General features: G+C 33.2%; 1 protein-coding gene across 2 annotated transcripts in view; it reads left to right on the top strand.

The window, feature by feature from the left end:
- The window catches only part of CDH7 (cadherin 7), a 133,098-nt gene that overhangs the window by 71,593 nt on the left and 42,848 nt on the right, over nucleotides 1-18,657 (top strand). The gene's annotated exons all lie outside the window — the stretch shown is intronic.

The raw sequence follows: 18,657 nt of genomic DNA, 5'->3' as shown, positions 1-18,657 counted from the left end.
ATCAATTCTATTCTTTAAGAAACTCACAGCCGTTATCTATAGCACTATAAAAATAAAGCAAACTGGCAATGTGTTGTTTTAAAGACCTATTTGGAGAGATGAATATGTTTCTGCCTTGACTGTTCCACTAATGAAACCCTAAAATCAACCAAAAGCCTGTGGATGCAAACAACATATGCTATTATTTTCTCCATGAATGAAAATAATATAATTTCAAGTAGAAACCAAAATGTTGAAGACTTGCTACATTAACAATTATTGCCATTTAAAATTTATAGTAATTGGGAGACTTGAATATTTCATATAAGAAGAGCATGAAAAGTTGTAAAACCTATTGTAATTTCTAGAGAATGTGAAAGAGAAAGTCAGTACAGCCTAAACTAAAGATTATTTTCCATAATATATTTAAATTAGTTCTCAACACAGTTATAGGAGAAAATGGACTCTTCTCTTTTCAATATAGACACATGACTTTTTACAAATACTTAATCAAAAATAACTCAAAAGCTGTTATTTCAAAATGTGGTCTTAGTTTATCAACTATTTGAAACATTAAAAAGATATCAATATATTGATCCATAAGATATGAATTTTTTTGTCAGTGTGAAAATCCAGTGTATAACTTTGTAATTAATGCTTTTCAATAATTAGCACATATCAATAAATAAAGTTATATTTTAGTTGTTATAGGAAAACATATGTTTGATTTCAGGCCAATGAGAAATACATTTCTGCAATTATTTCCAGTGGACAGCTGCTGTTTTAGCTAAGCTGGTTACAATCTGTGTATAAAAGTTTTAATACCTAGAGTAGGCCAACTGTTGGTAAAATGTTTTGTTTTGTTGTCTAAAATAAAAGGAATTCAGTAAGGTACAATGCTGCTCAAATATTTCAAAGAGTCATCTGAAATCAATCTGTTCACATTCAATAATTTTTAATGCAAATTGAAACTTTTTATTGAACAACTACCTGTATTTTATATATTATAATGAAGGTAGCACGAATCTTTGAAAATTCTAAATTCAATATAAAATATTTGATTTAGTGAAGGAAATATAAAACTTATTTTCTAATTTTATATCATTTCTGGAAATTTTAGAAAATTGTTACAAAAGGAGACATAAAAAACCTAGGTTAAAAATTATGTCATCTAAAAACATGAAACTCATGAAAAAATTGCAGGGATAAATTTGATTATCACTTATAACAATAGAAAAACATCACAAATCATTATTATTCTTATAGGTAGCAATTAATATCTGTCAGGCTTTTCTTTTTGAGTAACTTACAGGCTTTATTTTATTTTCTCAACAATTTCATGAAGCTACTATTAGGACACTGAAAATATGGAAACATTATAAAATATTGAACAATTGAAGAAATGGTAAATAATTTATGATATTATCATATTAAGAAATTTGCATCCATCGTTGTAGTAATGTGGTGATGTTGTTTGTGCAAATGAATATGAAACTTTTTATTCAAAAATTATTTAAAGGCAGTATCCAAAATAACAGATTACAAGAAAAATGTTAAAATGTTAGTAGTATCATTTCTAGATCTTATATTTACTGCTTTTTCAATAATATGTAATATTCACTAGTTATTGTTATAATTGAAATGTTGTTAAATATATAAAAGAGTTATTCAAAGTCCAAACTGAAATAAATCTCATTAAAAACACTGTATAATCTACTCTGACTATTATTAGAGATGGTAATTATTTTACAAATGCAGAAATAAGTCACAGACAGGATATTCAGCGGACCCAAATTTCATGTATGAAGTTCTCTTAGGTATTAAAAAAGATATAATCTTCTATTTAATAAATTATGATTAAAAAACATTCCAAATTTTTTAAAATTTAGATTAATAGAATTTTTGGTTTTGATACTAGAGATTCCTTCCTTCTGCCCAAAATCTGAGTGATGCTTTGAATCTAATAAAAGTTAATAATTGGTTATTATTAAATATTTATTCATCAATCATTATATGAGAAGTTAGCTAAGTATTTTAACAATTTTTTCACTGAATATGAGATCAAAACTCCATTATTTTTACTTGAGATTGTTATCAACTAAAATTAAATTTTATTTTCTTAAATGACTTCTAATACATAAATACTTGTCTAATTCTTTGTTTTCTTATATAACATCAAAGATTAGGAATAATTAAGCACACACAATGTACAGGAGAACCTTAAGAAACAACAGTGGTGAAAAATTTCATATTACTTCTATGTCATAAGTAGCCAATGTAAATCTTCATATGTAGTGAAACAATTCTTGTTCATCCTGAATTACTATGAAGTGTAGAATCAAACCCAGTAGCTATCAAAGGTCAAAAAAATAACATTTAGTTACCCAGGGATTTTATACACATCAGTAGACAGATCAGATGTTGAATGCTATCATGATTTTCCATATCATTTTGAGCCTAAATACACTGTTTATATGAACAATAATTTAGACTAAGAAGTTAATAATAGTTTATTACTCTTAAAGGGGATGGCACTAACTTGCTTTCAGCTTTCTAATGTGCAAAGTAGATCCGATTTTTAAGTTTTATCTTAATGTGGAGAATATATATACCATTTGAGGCAGAACCATTAGATTCTAAAAGTAAAATAATGTGTAGCAACAGATGGCATGAACCTAAGCAGTATGGTCTGCAATTTTTATGTTCATTAATTCATCATGATAGGATGCATGGTTGTTAAGATGAGATATCTGAAATTTTGCTGTTTGAAATAGGTAAAAATATTTTTAAAAATACCTATGGTATGGTGCTTTTATACAGAGCAGATAATATCAACATGGAGATAAATGAAAACAAAATCTCAGTTTTCTTCATGCTAAAAAATCTTTAGGCTTAGCAAATGTTACTTTTTACTTTCTTCCTACACTCCTTCTTCTCCATGTAGTTCTGAGTAGATACTAGATAGTGGAAAATTAACTCGTATACAGGAGCTTAAGTTTTATTTCCAAAGCTCCCTCCACCTCCAAACTAATTTTTAAAAATTTTACAATGTTTTATCGTCTGTTAATATGTTCCAGTGTCCAAACAATCCTACTTTCTCATCTGCATTGGAATAAACAAACGTAAATAAATAACTTCTGTAAGAGTTGACTAAAAATAGTGGAAATGATACATTTGAGTTTTACTGCAGTTTAAGCTTATAGTGTTATACAGTTGATCCTTAAAAAACATGAACTTTAACTGAGTGAGTCCACTTATATATGGATATTTTTTCAATAACTATATTACAATCTTTTTGGAAACTTGTGACAATTTGAAAATACTCACAGATGACTTAGGTAGCCTAGACATCTTGAAAATTTTAAGAAAAATAGTTATGTATTGAATGCCTAAAATATATGAAGATATTAGTCTATATATGTGTTAATAGGCTAATTGTGTTATCAGTAAGGTTTCTGGCTAACAGTAGGATATTAGTAATTAAGTTTTGAGCGATCCAAAGTTATACACAGATTTTTGGCTGTGTCGGGGGTGGTTCTCCCAACCCGTATGTTTTTCAGGGGTCAATTGTATATTCATCTGGTTTTTAGATGAAAATTTACCATTAATTCATAATTTTCTTATTCTCAGCAATTATCTTATTAAGGTATTGAAATATATAATTCAAAGTTTATGTGTAGCTTCTATGCCTCTTACCCTGTAATTGGTTCCAGAATAATCCAGTGTTTGTCCTGTTATCCTCCAACATTGTTCATATGCTTTCTGTGAACTGCAAAGAACTATTAGATGCTTAGAACTGGGATCTCTTAAACTTGCTTTCAGTTTTCTAGTGAGGAAAATAGATCTGATTTTTAAGTTTTATCTTAATGTGGATAATATATTTGCCATTCTGAGGCAGAACCATTAGATTCTAAAAGTTAAAGTATATAGCAACAGAAGGTATGAACCTAAGCAGTATGGTCTGTAAAATTTTTATGATCATTAACTCATCAGAATAGGATACATGGGTATTAAAACGAGATATCTGAAACTTTGCTGTTTGAAATAGGTAAAATTAAAAAAAAAAAATTGTGGTGCTTCAGACTCATAGTTGCCAGATACATATCACTATTCCTCAGTTTCACTCAACAATCTAGAGCAGTCACTAAACTACTTGTAATTCCTGGAAAGCAGTGTAAAGTTTTTTCCAGTTCTTCAAACCTCCCCCTGCCTGGTGACTCCCCTGTGCTCTGCTTTCATGCCCCTTACCATACTCATCTTTTGAGTCTAAAAAATCGCTCCTGTTATTTCTTTAAACAGTAAACAGAAGAAGCATAGCGCCTGGACCAGCAAGATGTATTTTTTTTTTTTTTTTCTAGGAAGGGAGTGTGTGTGTGTGTGTGTGTGTCCCTTCAGTCATGGGAACTGGTCTAATCATGGAATATAGATGTCCCAGTTCCATAAATATTTTGATCTTTTTCATAGACTTAGCTGTGGTCACAAGGATTGAATAAATATCCAAGGCTTTTTAGAAGTGTCCAAGAGAACTCAGGCCCCATCTGTCAGCCAACTGGTCAGTTCTACCAGGGCTTTCAAGGATCTGAACATGCCCTGGGGAAGAAGTTGAATAGTGGATGCATAACACTGTTTTTCTCAGGTAGACAAGAGAAAGCGGCACAGAGGTAACCACCTGTGCAGAGACTTCACTTATGAGATAACCTGCTAAATACAGAAAGAAGAACTGGGGCAATTTCACTGAGAATAATGAGGAAGGGAATGTGGGCAACAGATGAGGTAATATAAATGAGAGGGCTCTTAATGCTCCTTCACAAAACTGCTATTGGTAAATAGGAACATATATGTACAGTGCTTTGCAAATAGAATGGATTACACATGAGACATATTGTAAGGTATTTTAGGTGCAGCTCAATAAAATATGAGTAAAAAATTAAAATATTTGCTTGTTTCTCTTAAACACTTATTCATAGAAGTGTCTGTGATAACTTTAATTCATGTCAAGCCTTTCACTTCTTTTCAAAGGACTGTATTATAATGAATATCAATATTTATTTAAAACGTTATTACTTTCTGGTTATAAATACACTTCCTCTCTTTCTTTCTTTCGTTTTCTTTCTTTCTTTCTTTGTCTTTTCTGTCTTTCTTTTCTTTTTCTCTCATTTTCTTTCTTTCTTTCCTTCTTTCCTTCTTCTCTTTTCTTGTTCTTTCTTGCCTTGAAGTTATTTTAAGTTTCTTTCCTTTCCTCTTCCTGTCATGATTGCTCTTGGCTGTTTATTTTCCCTTTGACATAATCCTAAGCTTAGTGATCATTGCTTCACCTCTTAAGTTATTTTTATGTCCCCCACACCTAGTTCATAGCCTGCTTCTAACTTCTTCATTTTTAAATACATCTTTTTAAAAAATTGCTGTTTAAACTCAAAACTATATATTTTTATTATTCCAACTAGTCTTAAAAGAATCTACCTAATACTAAGGGGAAAAGACAGAATAATATCAGCAATTGAAAGGAAGCAGTGAAATAATTATTATAGAATGATATTATATACTAAGAAATTCTAAAATAATTTATCACAATTTTGTTAAATTAATGAGAACTTTCGATAATGAGAGCTACAAAACAAGTTAAAAATGAATACTTTCACTGTATATACTTCATGAGAAAATTTGTGTGAGTTTCTGGGCTTAATGTAACCATGGAAGAGCAAGCTGTGGGGACCTATGTAAGGAATATCCATCACTCTCATTCACATCCCTAAAACCTTCCATCTTAAAAGAATGTGATCTGCTGGCCCAACAAAGGCGGCCTTTACCCCCAAATCCAGGTGTCTTTCCATCATAAGGCCAACAGTATCTCTATACTCAATTTCATAAGAATATATTTGCTTACCATTTTGTAACTAGAGTTTATTTGGAGTTGTTTTCCCAGAATCAAGGAAGTCTTGTTCTTAAGATTCCTCAGTCTGAACTAAAAGTTTACTGTTTGTGGCCCTAACAAGACAGGATTTTGATTTTCAATTCTACTTACCAAGATTTAAATAAACATGGAGCCTACATTGTACCCTAGATAAAACTTTTCCAGGGACCTTTCACAGCCGGAGAGATCTGCAAAACAATGTATGAGTCCCCTAAGTTCAGTATTCTTTGTGTCCCAGAAAGTAGTGGCATTGTATGTGAAATTTAGAATGCATTTTTGAATCCAAGTTGGAAGACTAAAACCCAGAAATTCTGGGAAAAAAAAAAGAGATAAATTTGGCCTCCTTTTATCACCGCAGAATATTTTTAAAATTTTACTGAGATAGCAGTCCACCAAAACGAACAGTTTTTTGGTTGGTCTCCCAGTCCCTTCTCTACATAAGAAAACATTTACAACCAGACGTTGCTCAGATGTTGACAAGATTTTTGTTATAAGTCATAAATGTGCTTGTTCTGGTGGTTCTGAATGTCTCAATATTACTTCACATTTGGACAATCAAGTTTCAATGTCCATCTGGATAGAGTAACTTCTATTGGAATTATATTACTTTCTACCTGCAGACCATGCTTGATAATCATCTGAATCTATTTTCTCTCTATTCCATACTATAATAAAGCTTTGGTCCATACCCTTTTCATAAATAATGTACTGTTATATGTACACTGAGATTTATTCCAGTTTGTGAAAATTGTCATTGTATTTTGCAGCATTTGAATGTGCTATACTTGGCATAGAATAATTTTAGAAGCAGGAAGAGAAAAACACAAAAGCAATCATTTTTAAAATAAATATTTGAAAAAGAATAAATAGAGAAATGTGAAAAAATGCTGGTGGTTATTCTATTATTGTTTCAATATCTTATACAGAAAATATTTATTAATATGACAAAATGTGCAGACTTCGGAAGGCTAAAGATTGCTATAAATAATGACATAGAGTTTTTTATGATTTAATCATTCCTGTAAGAATAAACCTAATTATATAGTTTAAAGGTAAAAATGATGATGAAATTTTCATCTTAAACAGTTAAAGCAATGCAAATACTATTTCTTGACCATTTATGAATGCTTCTGTGATACCGTTTATAACCAGGTAAATAGGATTTGAAAATTTACATAGTGTAAACATAGAGATTATCACATTTCAGGGAATACAATAGTTTTTGTTTTACCTAGAATTATTTCTTTTTACATTTGCTATCATAACTTAAAATTAGGTACTTTAGTATCTTTTAATTTTTTTTCTTTAATATATGGGAGTCTCTCCTCCAATGGACCTCAGTTTTCAATATAAGTCCTCAGTTGTGATTAAATATGGATTTTTTTCCTATAAAACACATTACTATGGAGTTACTATAGAGTAAAAAATGAGCATTTTCAAAATTAATTTCCTATGAAAGACAACTATGCATCCAGTATCTGACATGTGATTTCTTTGGTGGTCTACATTGTCACACTATTAAGACATTTAGGCTTTTAAAGGCTAATTTTGCTGTGCTAGATTCAAAATATTCTCATATCCATACCCTATGAAAGGCTGAATGAAGTCAAAATAATAGAGCAAGATGTGGAGGCGTTAATAATGCCATCTGCCTGCCATTCAGTGCGCTAAGTTAGATAGCACAGTGTCCTTCCAACCTTCAGCTCAAGCTGCACAGATGTGGACTATCTGGAGTTTACTATCTTGTATTGAAATGTTTTTTTTTTTGCCTATTACTTGCAATATTGAGGGCTAACTTCCACAATCAAATATGTATTTCATTTAGTATTTCATAAATGTTGCTGATATGTGGTGAGAGAAAATCAAACCAAGGTTAATTCCAATTTATTTTTCTTCCTTTCATTTTTATTTTGTTTAAACATTTTATTCAATTAATCCTGCTGCTCAGGATGCATATTTCTTAAAATTGAGCAAAGACATTGCTCTCATTTGACCATTATAAGGCATAAATTTTGGATTATTTTAGTTTTAAAGGCTGAGAAAATTTGGTGAGCTTCTGGACTTCAGATTATATTTTCCATTTAATTCAATCATTGTTACTATGTATATAAGTATATACTGTTTTAATCATTATGTGTGTGTGTTTGTGTATATAGGCTTATCTGCTAATTAAGGTATAAATTTACCTGTGCTTGAGTAGTCAAGAGTAGAGATGAACATAGAGTTTTATAAAAAAAAGAAAATAAGAAATCAACATTCTTTGAAGAAAATTATACTAATTTACATGTTGACACATTTAACCTGATCAAAAGGCACTGCCTTTTTTCACTTAGGATTATTTCAACTTTTGTTGATTTTGTTCACTTAAGAGTATGTCAGCTTTTGTTTGATTTTTTTTTTAATTTTGATAGTTATTATAGCAGTATTCTCAGAATATGTGTACATCAAAGATGTTTTCCAGTGAGTCCATTATGGAATTTATTTTGCTGAGTACAAGTCACAGATCATGTAAAACAGTCCTTCCTTTCCCCCCAGCCCTCCCATGGTATGTTGGCTCCTAGGTCAATTTCAATGGGTAGGATTCCAGGAATGAGATATATAAGAAGTAGACAGGAGAGAATTTAATAATTGTATGAGGAAGGTTAAAAGGAGAATTTAAAGACAAAGCCAGTGTTTCTAGTTTGTGTAAATAGCTGAATACTTGTGTTGTTCTTTGAGAATGGGATGGAGATGTATAGGATGGCTTGGAGCAAGTGATGTTTGATGCACTGTAATAGCAAGGTAAATATGTTTAAGAAGTCGTGAATATAGGTCTGTAGTTCAAGGAAAAGGTCTATAGTACATTCTTAGGTCTAGGAGTTATATGCACATGCATGGTAATCAAAATTAAAGAGACCATTGATAACATCCATGGAGGGCACACATGAAATGATGAAAAGAAGGCTTTAGACATTTCTTGGTGAAACTGAAAAATTTAAGTTATTGTGGCAAAGAAAGACTCAGAGAAGGCAAACTCTTTTATTCTTTCAGAATTAAGATATTATAAGAGGAGTTAAAAATAACTTATTAAAAAGGCTAATAAAGTTTTATATTTAGATGAATAGAAGAAATTGCATATATTACCAATAGAAGAGAGAATTGATGGATCCTGATATCTATGATACATAGTAATGATGGGACATAACAGATAAGGCAAAGATTCGAATAGTCAATGAACTGGAGCTCTTGCTGAGTTCAAAGAAATTCCCATGTCAAGATCTGACTTCTCCCCCACTGTTTAATTTGGCCATTTCAAGTTTATTTTGGTTCATTTTATCAGGATATGCTGCCATCACCTGACAAAAACTGGTCACCCACTCTCATCCTCTTTCTATCTGTGGTTGTATCAACTACCTTATTGCTTAATAAATCATCCCCAAACCTGGTGCTTTAATTTCCTTAGCTCATGATTTTGTGGGTCATTAATTTGTCCTGGGCTCAGTAGGGTGTTTTTATGCTGGTCTTAAGTGGGTTCACACATGCATCAGCTATTGGTCAGCATGGTGGCTCTGCCTCCATGAAGGTGGCTGTCTGTCTGCCCAGAAAACAAGGGGCCTGGACCTCTGCCTCCTATCATCCCTTGGGTAACCTGGGCTTGTTTCAAGAATGGTAAGAACAGAGGTTTTATGGTCTTTTGAGGCTGTTAGACAAAATTAGCACATCATAATTTCGCCACATTATATCGACCCAAGCAAGACACAAGACAACCTAGATTCAGGTAGTGAAGGGAAAAACATCCCTGAGAAGAAAGAAGCAATAAGGTATTGTGGACACAGGGAAAGTCGAAAAAGTATGTTGAGTTCCAGTGCCGCTCTAGAGAGACTAACTAACCTTCAGGTTACACTTCATGAAATGGCAAAGAAAATACTGAATCTCAGGTCTGCCCACGTCCCTCATCATCATTTCTCCTCTGTTAGCCTATCTCACAAAGTCATTTTATTGATCAAGATCAGTTAAGATTTGCCACTGTTGGGTTCCAGGAAAGCATATGCTAAGTTGTCTTCAGGTCATAATGTGGATTCTGCTTCCCAGACAACGTATGAAACCCTCTAGAAGTCATTGGGTATAGCTATAGTGCATGCTGGAAAGTGTTGACCTCAGCATAGTAAGGGAATTGGCCTGAGCTGTAAGGTAAACCAGGTTTTAGATGCTGGGCAGAAAAGCCATCCTTTCCAAGGCTTGTTTTCTGCTTTATGCTTATAAAATCAAAACAGACTACCTAAGTTCACAGTAGGAGGCTGTGGTAGACACAATAATGCCTCCTCCTCAAAAAGATATTCACGGAATATGTGAATGTTTTACCTTATGTGGTAAAGTGAATTTTGGAAACGTGATTAAGTTATGGAGCTTAATGGGAACATTATCCTGGATCACATAATTGGGTGCAGTCAAGGCTCCTTAAAGAGGAAAGAAGGATGAGTCAGTGTTATAAAAAAGAGATACAGTAACGGAACCCAAGCTTGGAGTGATGTACTTTGAAGATGGAGGAGGGGACAATGAGCCAAGAATACTGCGAATTTTGGACACTGGAACAATTCTCCCCTGAACCCTCCAGAAAGAATGAAGCTCTGCCAACACCTTGATTTTAGACTTCTGACCTCCCAAACTATAAAGCAATAAATTTGTTTTTAAGCCAGTAAGACGTTGGCAATTTGTTACTGTAGCAGTATGAAATTAATTAATGCAGAAATCAAAATGGAACATTTCTGTGGGGGCGAAAGCTGATCCAGACAGGAGAACAGAAGAGAGAAAGGAAGACGCTCGTTAACTAAGTATGAATAAGAATCTGGATAGGCAGAGCCAGAAATTCTGTGCTCAGTTTAAAATAATACATGATGTCTGTGGTTACTTTGCTGATAACATTCCTCAATGTTAACTTGTGTTACTAGATGATGAAAATAATATCTCCTGATATTTATATCATTATTGTATTCCTGATCATGTCTTTGTGTAATTTATGGTTTTAGGCTCCAATCATTTCTGCAGTTATTTATTGTATTTGTTTCAACCTACCTTTGGAGCACAGGCACTTTCTGTCTACTAGTAATAATATATTTGCAAACTGCAAGTGTTTGTTCATGTACTGTCCTAATATCTGTGTTCAAGTATAATTAAAATAATAATGATAATGACTGTCATAAAAGTATAAAATGGACATGGAGACAACCAGTAATCTCTTTTGCTTATTCTGAATTTGCTTACACTTATTTTACTGTTTTTCAGGTAATTTGTTTGGCCTTAGATATTTTTTTCTTCATAAATCAGTAAATCTCTATTTTATTCAAAAACAATCGTATCTATTGTAGATTTGTAAGATTAATAAAGTTAGGATCCTGTTATAGGAATCTCAAGTCTAGTACAGTTAGAAAGATAAGAAAGTGTCAGTCCCGCTGCAGAGAATACACAGAGCTGACAAGACCTCCAGAGCTCTTCTCCCCCATAACCCATAGACCTCTATGAATGCAGCAACAGTGTGCACCTAGATAGAACATAGTATTTATTGTTTATATATTATCTTTCTCTCGCCTTCTTCTCTAGAAAATATAAGTTCTTGCTAAAATTCATGAGTCACAAAAAATTCAAAATAGAGCCCTCATCTACTTACCAAAATCACTTTCTGTGAAAGCAAAAATTGCACAGGACAGTTAAACAGCTAAGGAAGACTTCATTCAAGGCTGTTGCAATAGGAGAGAGAAACCAGACTCAGTCCAAACTCAACTTGGCTAAAGCAAAGGACTGCAGAGTTTTTATGAGCTAGAATGGAGGCTGGGGATCATAGGCCAGTTGTGTTTGATAATTGGCTTTAACCAATAGGAAAGTAAATGTTCTTGTATCATCATGACAGGGGATAGTTTTGCAATTTGGAACAAGGCTTCTGCTGAAGTTAGGCTCTTATCCTTTTACAGAAACTGGGATGTATTGGTTCTGTCTTCCTTGATGATAAAATTTCATAGAGATAGCTTTGGGGTCCTTGAGGAAGACATTCCTTGGTAATAAAAGTGTCAAGAGGATTTTTAAAAGATTTACGTATTAAAAGGGCAGAGAAAAGATTTACAATGACAAATTTTCTAAAGAGAGGTCGAGGTCTAAAATTAGAAAGAAACCTGTCTAAATTTACTCAAGCTAGAAGAAATATAAGGGCTTCTTGGTCATAACCCAGGGATATAAGAAAATAGAAACCACAGAATGCAGTTGTTCATAATAAAGAGGATGTATTTTACTTTGAAAAATTCTTGGGGAATCATTATATTTAAATGTACAGAATTATTCCTGCTCTTATACCTCATCCAAGGTTGTAGATCAGGTTTAAGGTTCTGGGTAGTATATTTATTTAGAGAATTTTTCTTCTTCTTCTTCTTCTTCTTTTTTTTTTTTTTTTTTGAGATGCCATCTTGCTCTGTCACCCAGGCTGGAGTGCAGTGGCATGCTCTCAGCTCACTGCAACCTCTACCTGCTAGGTTCAAGCCATTCTCCTGCCTCAGCCTCCCGAGTAGCTGGGATTACAGGCACGTGCCACTGTGCCCAGCTAACTTTTGTATTTTTTGTAGAGACAGTATTTCACCATGTTGACCAGGCTGATCTCGAACTCCTGACCTCATGATCTGCCCACCATGGCCTCCCAAAGTGCTGGAATTAAAGGTGTGAGCCACTGTGCCCGACCTAACATAAAATTATTGTAAGGGAAAAGTTATAAATGAGGGTTATTTTTCCATAGGTATGATCTCATTTAAGCCGATTTACTTAGGAAAAAATATTCACATTTATTTGTTCAAGAACTAAGGAAAAACTATGGATATTGAAAGCTACAAAATATACTTTCATCTGAGAAAACAGCTAGAATCTCCAGAGAAAGAAATACTCTTAATGATGGCAATCCATCATAGAACTTTTGAACAAAATCAGCATTAAACATAAGACATTAAGTAAATAGACACACACATATACACATACACTATCCAGCCCTGATAGTGTCATGCTACCATTAAAGAGAACAGAAAATGGAGAATTTTAGAAGGATTTAACTTGGATCAATTCCTGAAACATTAACAACATCATTGGCTAAAGGCGCAAGATCCATAAGAAGATCGTTGAACTTAACGAGTATATATTTGGCTATAAACCAGAAGCAAAGCTATATTAAGGAAGAAAAATAAAGTGCCATGATTTTATTAAATGAATTCAGTAATTAACTTGTTTTATTATTGAAAAGGCTACAAATGGCAAGGGAAACTTTGAGACTCCACTATTTGTGATAGTCATATTTTTTAATCCAACAATAGAATTTGCCAAAGACAAATAACCTAGGTGCCAGAGCGGAACAAAGATGAGAAACACATACTCTTTACCTTCCATTTGCTTATAATCTAGCAGGAAATAATGCTTCTAATAACAACATAATAGTAATACAGCACATATTTATACAGTGATTATTTTGTGTCAGTCACTGTTCTAGGTGCTATTTATTTCTCAATAATTTACAAAAAGCTCATGAAGTTGATGAGGTCAGCAAGGGCTTATGCATGATAACATTATACAGTGTGATGGATATACATGACCGTGAATTCATGTAGTATCTGTGCTCTTTAAACATGGGCTTTTTGGACTTTCACTAGAACTCTTTGCTATTTACTTTTCACGTGTATTAATAATATTGTCTTAGTCTGTTTGGGCTACTGTAACAGAAATATACGCTGGGTGTTTAAACAGCAAATATTTATTTCTTACAGTTATGGAGGCTGAGAAGTCCAAAGTCAAGATTTGGTGTCTGATGAGGGCCCTCTTTCTGGTTCATACACAGCCATATCCTGTGTCCTCTCATAGCAGAAAGGGTGAGGGAGCTCTCTGAGATCCCATTTATAAGGGCACTAATACCATTCATGAGGGATCCACAGTCAAAACCTAATTAAATCCCACAGGTCCCACCTCCTAATAGCATCACCTTGGGATTTGAACGTATGAATTTTGGTGGTATTTGGGGGGCAGACACAAATATAAAATGCAAAAGAAACACTAATCTTATATTTTTTAATGCATGTTAAAGATGTGTGTGTGTACAACTCTTTGTAGTAGTTAGCTCAATATAAAAAAGTTTTATTACATAGGTAAGGGATTATGGAAATGCTTATTAAGAAGGTGATAGTCTCTAGAAGATTTCTCTGAGAGGAATGACTAAGTTATGTGAGAAATAAATAGAAATTTTGAATCATCTGAGAAAGAAGGAGCAGCAGGTGATATATACTAGAAGAGAGAAAGTGTACTGGATGCTGATCACTTGAAATGTTAGCCTTACCATATTGGGCTCCTTAGATGAGAGACTGGCAAACAACTGCCTCCCTGTTTTAGCCCAGCCCAGGAGATAAAGAAGATTTTATATTTTTAAATGACTGGAACATCTCAAAACAAGAAAACTGTGTCATGATACATGAAAGCCATATAGAATTTAAAATCTGAGTTAACTATCAAAAAATTACTATTTGCAAACAATCATATTTATTCATTTTCATATGGCAGACAACGTATGCCCTGCAAAGGCTAATAGTCACTAATACTTACACTTCACAAGTTTGCAGACCCTTGCCTTACACAGAATTCTTTTTATTTAATCTTTTTAATTCTTTTTATTTAATCCTAATTTAATTATAAATTTAAATTATAAATTTAATTATAAATTTAAAATTAATTATACATTTAAAGACTACTTTTGTACTTTGGAAACTAACACAACAAAAAAACTTCTTCTCTCTTTTAGTGTCTCTAACACAGATGTCACTCAAAAAGTATCTACTGGTCTGGATGTCCCTTATTTGATTCCACACTTGAAGTGGTGAAGCCACAGAGTCATTCTGGGAAGGCTAGAGACACTAAAAGAGAGAAGAAGCCTTTTTTTTTTTTTTTTTTTTTTTTAATCCTGGTTAAATTTTCAATTATGTAAGTATCCACTTATACGTGTGATATGTTTGGCTGTGTCCCCACCCAGATCTCATCTTGAATTGTAGCTCCCATGATTTTCATGTGTTGTGGGAAGGAACCAGTGGTAGACAATTGAATCATGGAGGCGGTTTTCCCCCATACTGCTCTTGTGGTAGTGAATGTGTCTCATGAGATCTGATGGTTTTATAAGGGGGAGTTTCACTGCACAAGCTCTTCTTCTCTTGTCTGCCACCATGTGAGATGTGCCTTTCACATTCTGTCATGATTGTGAGACCTCCCCAGCCACGTGGAACTGTGAGTCCATTAAACCTCTTTCTTTTGTAAATTGCCCAATCTCGGGTATGTCTTTATCAGCAGCGAGTAAACGAACTAATACAATGTACTTTCAAACATTGAGATAATTTATTTAGCAATTACTTTTATTTTTTTCTATTTCCTTCTTTGGTATCTTTTCTCAATTGTTATTATTTTTCAAGTATAATCTTAATAATTCTAATCATTATGGACTATATTACTTATCTAGAAATCAACAATGAGAAATCAAATAAAAGGTAAATTTTACTGTAAAAGTTTATTTTTTATTCAAATGCTTAACAGTCTTATTCATCACACTGCTCCCCTCTTTGAAAACTAGATCCTAGCATATTCTGATATGCTCTGAAAATAATTTTGTGAAGCAATTCCTTTTGTCTGTAATCTTGATTCATAGACTTTCACATGAATTCTTTTATTGCCTTATTTTCATAATAGCTTTTAGGCAACCAATCATCATGCATAATACTGTGTTTCTTCATGACTTTTTAGCATCCAGATGTCTATACCTCATGTTACTGCCTTTTAGACACATTTAAAAAAATAAGTTGCTATAAAAAATTGCATTCATTTCTGCAGTAAATTTTAAATTATTCTTTCATAAGGGAGACAAACTTTTACTTGAATACAGAAATACTTGGTATGCCTTTTGCTAATGTGAAAACCTGAATAAAGTTGTGGTTTTGCATTGATTTGAAAGGAGCTGACAAATGGGATTTCTAAGCATATTCTTTTACATACAGACACATCATATTTGAAAATAAGTTTTCTCTTATAGTTAGTAATTTTTATAAAGAATATAAGGACAAACTGAGATTATTATCCAAACTATTTACAAGTATGTTTTGATTTCTCAGTAGATGCTTTTAGGTAAATGAGAATGCTTCTGAGAAGTGTCCTCAAAATAAAGGTTGGAATTTATATATAGGCCCAAGAAAATTTTAATGAATAGGTCAGGTTTCTTAAGAGAAGATTTGCATCAGAATCACCTGATGAGTCTTCTAAAAATATATCTGCCTGTGCCTCATCCTGCACCTGCTGAATCAACATCCCTTGGAAGGGGCCACTCATAATTTGGAAGGGTCTCTGGAAGGTTCTGATTCTCACCTTTGTTTGACCACCATTGGATAAAACCAGCTCTTAGATAATAAGAAACCAAAAAAGTTAGCTTCATAAAAATATCACTGAGTTTGTTAATACAATGTTGTTATGGCAGTATTTTCCATGTGCCCCAACATTTTTATGTAAAACCTTAGATAAGAATTAAAACTTTTTCATTCTGGAGCAATTCTATAAAGTGTTTTTGTGCTCAAGAAAAACAATATACCTGACTATATTTCTTCCCTTGTCTCTCACTTTGACCAGCAGGATTCTTTGGGTCAGATGTATAGTTTAATTTTCAGCCACTTGTACCTGAATATCCGTGTTCTAATTTTGTTGTTGTTGTGTTAGTTCAAGAAAAGGAGGCTCAAGAATTTATTGACACTCCCCTATGTATCAAAAGCATTTTAAGTACTGGGAGTAATAGTGATGAACAAAATGGTCAGGGCTTCAAATCTAGTGGCTAAGACAGATGTTAAATAAGCATTTTAGTAAGTACAGTCTCGTCTAGATATTGTAAGCCTATTTTCTCTATTGATTTATACATTTTTTTTTTCATTTTTCTTACTCGGAGATAAACCATGGGATCTCTTCAATATTTGTGTGCAAACATACATATATATATATATATTATGTGCATATACACACACATATATGTGTATATATATGTAATGTGTGTACATATATTTATATATAAAATGTGTATATGTGTGTATATATGTGTTGTATTTTATGTAGCAAAGTGAATATGCACTGTACACAGTGTGGGATATATGATACGCTGTACAGTATGTGTATATATATCCTATTTTATACCTATTTTATACTTATGTAACGATATTGTTTTATTTATTTTGGTTATCACATCCTTTGTGGGTTAAGTTGGAATAAATGTGTGCCTGCATATATACACACACGTACACCCAAACATATAGTGAATGAATTAGAATTACAATTCTCAGCATTACATATTAGCTCACATTTCATAATGTTTTATTTTTATATACTGACAACTAAGTAAAATATGTATTATATTTTGCAGTATTCCTATACAGTTTTTTTTTAACTATTTTTAATTCTTTTTGTTTTACATCATTAAATGTAAAAATAATTTGGGGACAGTTTTGCAGTGGTGAGACTGAAATTGAAAGTCATAAAAAGCTGTTACTTTCTATATCCACTGAAGAAAAAGGAACACGTTACTGTCACAAACAACATCTACATGTTGTGTATATGATTTCTATTTTTCAAAGATGATACTGTGCTAGTGCAACCAGTTTAATCGTCCTTACAACCTTTTTCAGCTCTCATGCGGTCTGAGTTGGTCACTAATTTTTAGGAAAATTGTAGCATGTAAATCCTGCTGGAAAATTAGATACAGTGCAAAGATTCTGAGATATAACTGTTAACCTCCTAAAATAAAGATCTAGTGTTGCGGGAAGTCAGGGACCCCAAACGGAGACCCCAAGGCTGGAGCTGAGGCAGAAGAACACAAATTGTGGAGATTCCATTGACATTTATCACTTCCCCAGTCAGTACTCTTACAATTTCTTATGCCTATCTTTACTTTAATCTCATAATCCTGTTATCTTCATAAACTGAGAATGTACATCACCTCAGGACCACTTTGTACAAATTGATTGTAAAATATGTGTGTTTGAACAATATGAAATCAGTGTGCTCTGAAGAAGAATAGAACAACAGCGATTTTCAGGCAATGAGGGAAGATAACCATAAGGTCTGACTGCCTACAGGGTCAAGCAGAATAGAGCCATATTTTTCTTCTTGCAGAGAGTCTGTAGACAGATGTGTAAGTAGGAGAAATATCACTGAATTCTTTTCCCAGCAAAGAATATTAATAATTGAGACTCTGGGAGAGGAATGCATTCCTGGGGGTAGGTCTATAGATGGCTGCTCTGGGATTGTCTGTCTTATGTGGTTGACATAAGAAGTGAAATACACACTGGTCTCCTGCAGTACCCTCGGGCTTACTAGGATTGGGAAATTCCAGCCTGGTAAATTCTAGTCTGACCGATTTGTCTGCTCTCGAACCCTGTTTCCTGTTATGATGTTTATCAAGACAATGCGTGCACAGTGGGACAGAGATCCTCATCAGTAATTCTAATTTTGCCTGGCTTTGTGATCTTTATTGCCCTTTGAGGCACGTGATTCCTTGTGACCTACTGCCTGTTCATACACCCCCTCCCCTTTTAAAATCCCTAATAAAAACTTGCTGGTTTTACGGCTCGAGGTCGTCATCACGGTCCCACCAATATGTGATGACACCCCCGAAGGCCCAGCTGTAAAATTTCTCTCTTTGTACTCTTTCTCTTTATTTCTCAGATTGGCTGACACTTAGGGAAAATATAAAGAACCTACGTTGA

Source organism: Piliocolobus tephrosceles, chromosome 18 (assembly GCF_002776525.5).
Source record: "Piliocolobus tephrosceles isolate RC106 chromosome 18, ASM277652v3, whole genome shotgun sequence".
Lineage (NCBI taxonomy): Eukaryota > Metazoa > Chordata > Mammalia > Primates > Cercopithecidae > Piliocolobus > Piliocolobus tephrosceles.
The sequence above is the reverse complement of the archived record's forward strand: the minus strand, read 5'-3'. Positions and strand labels throughout refer to the sequence as shown.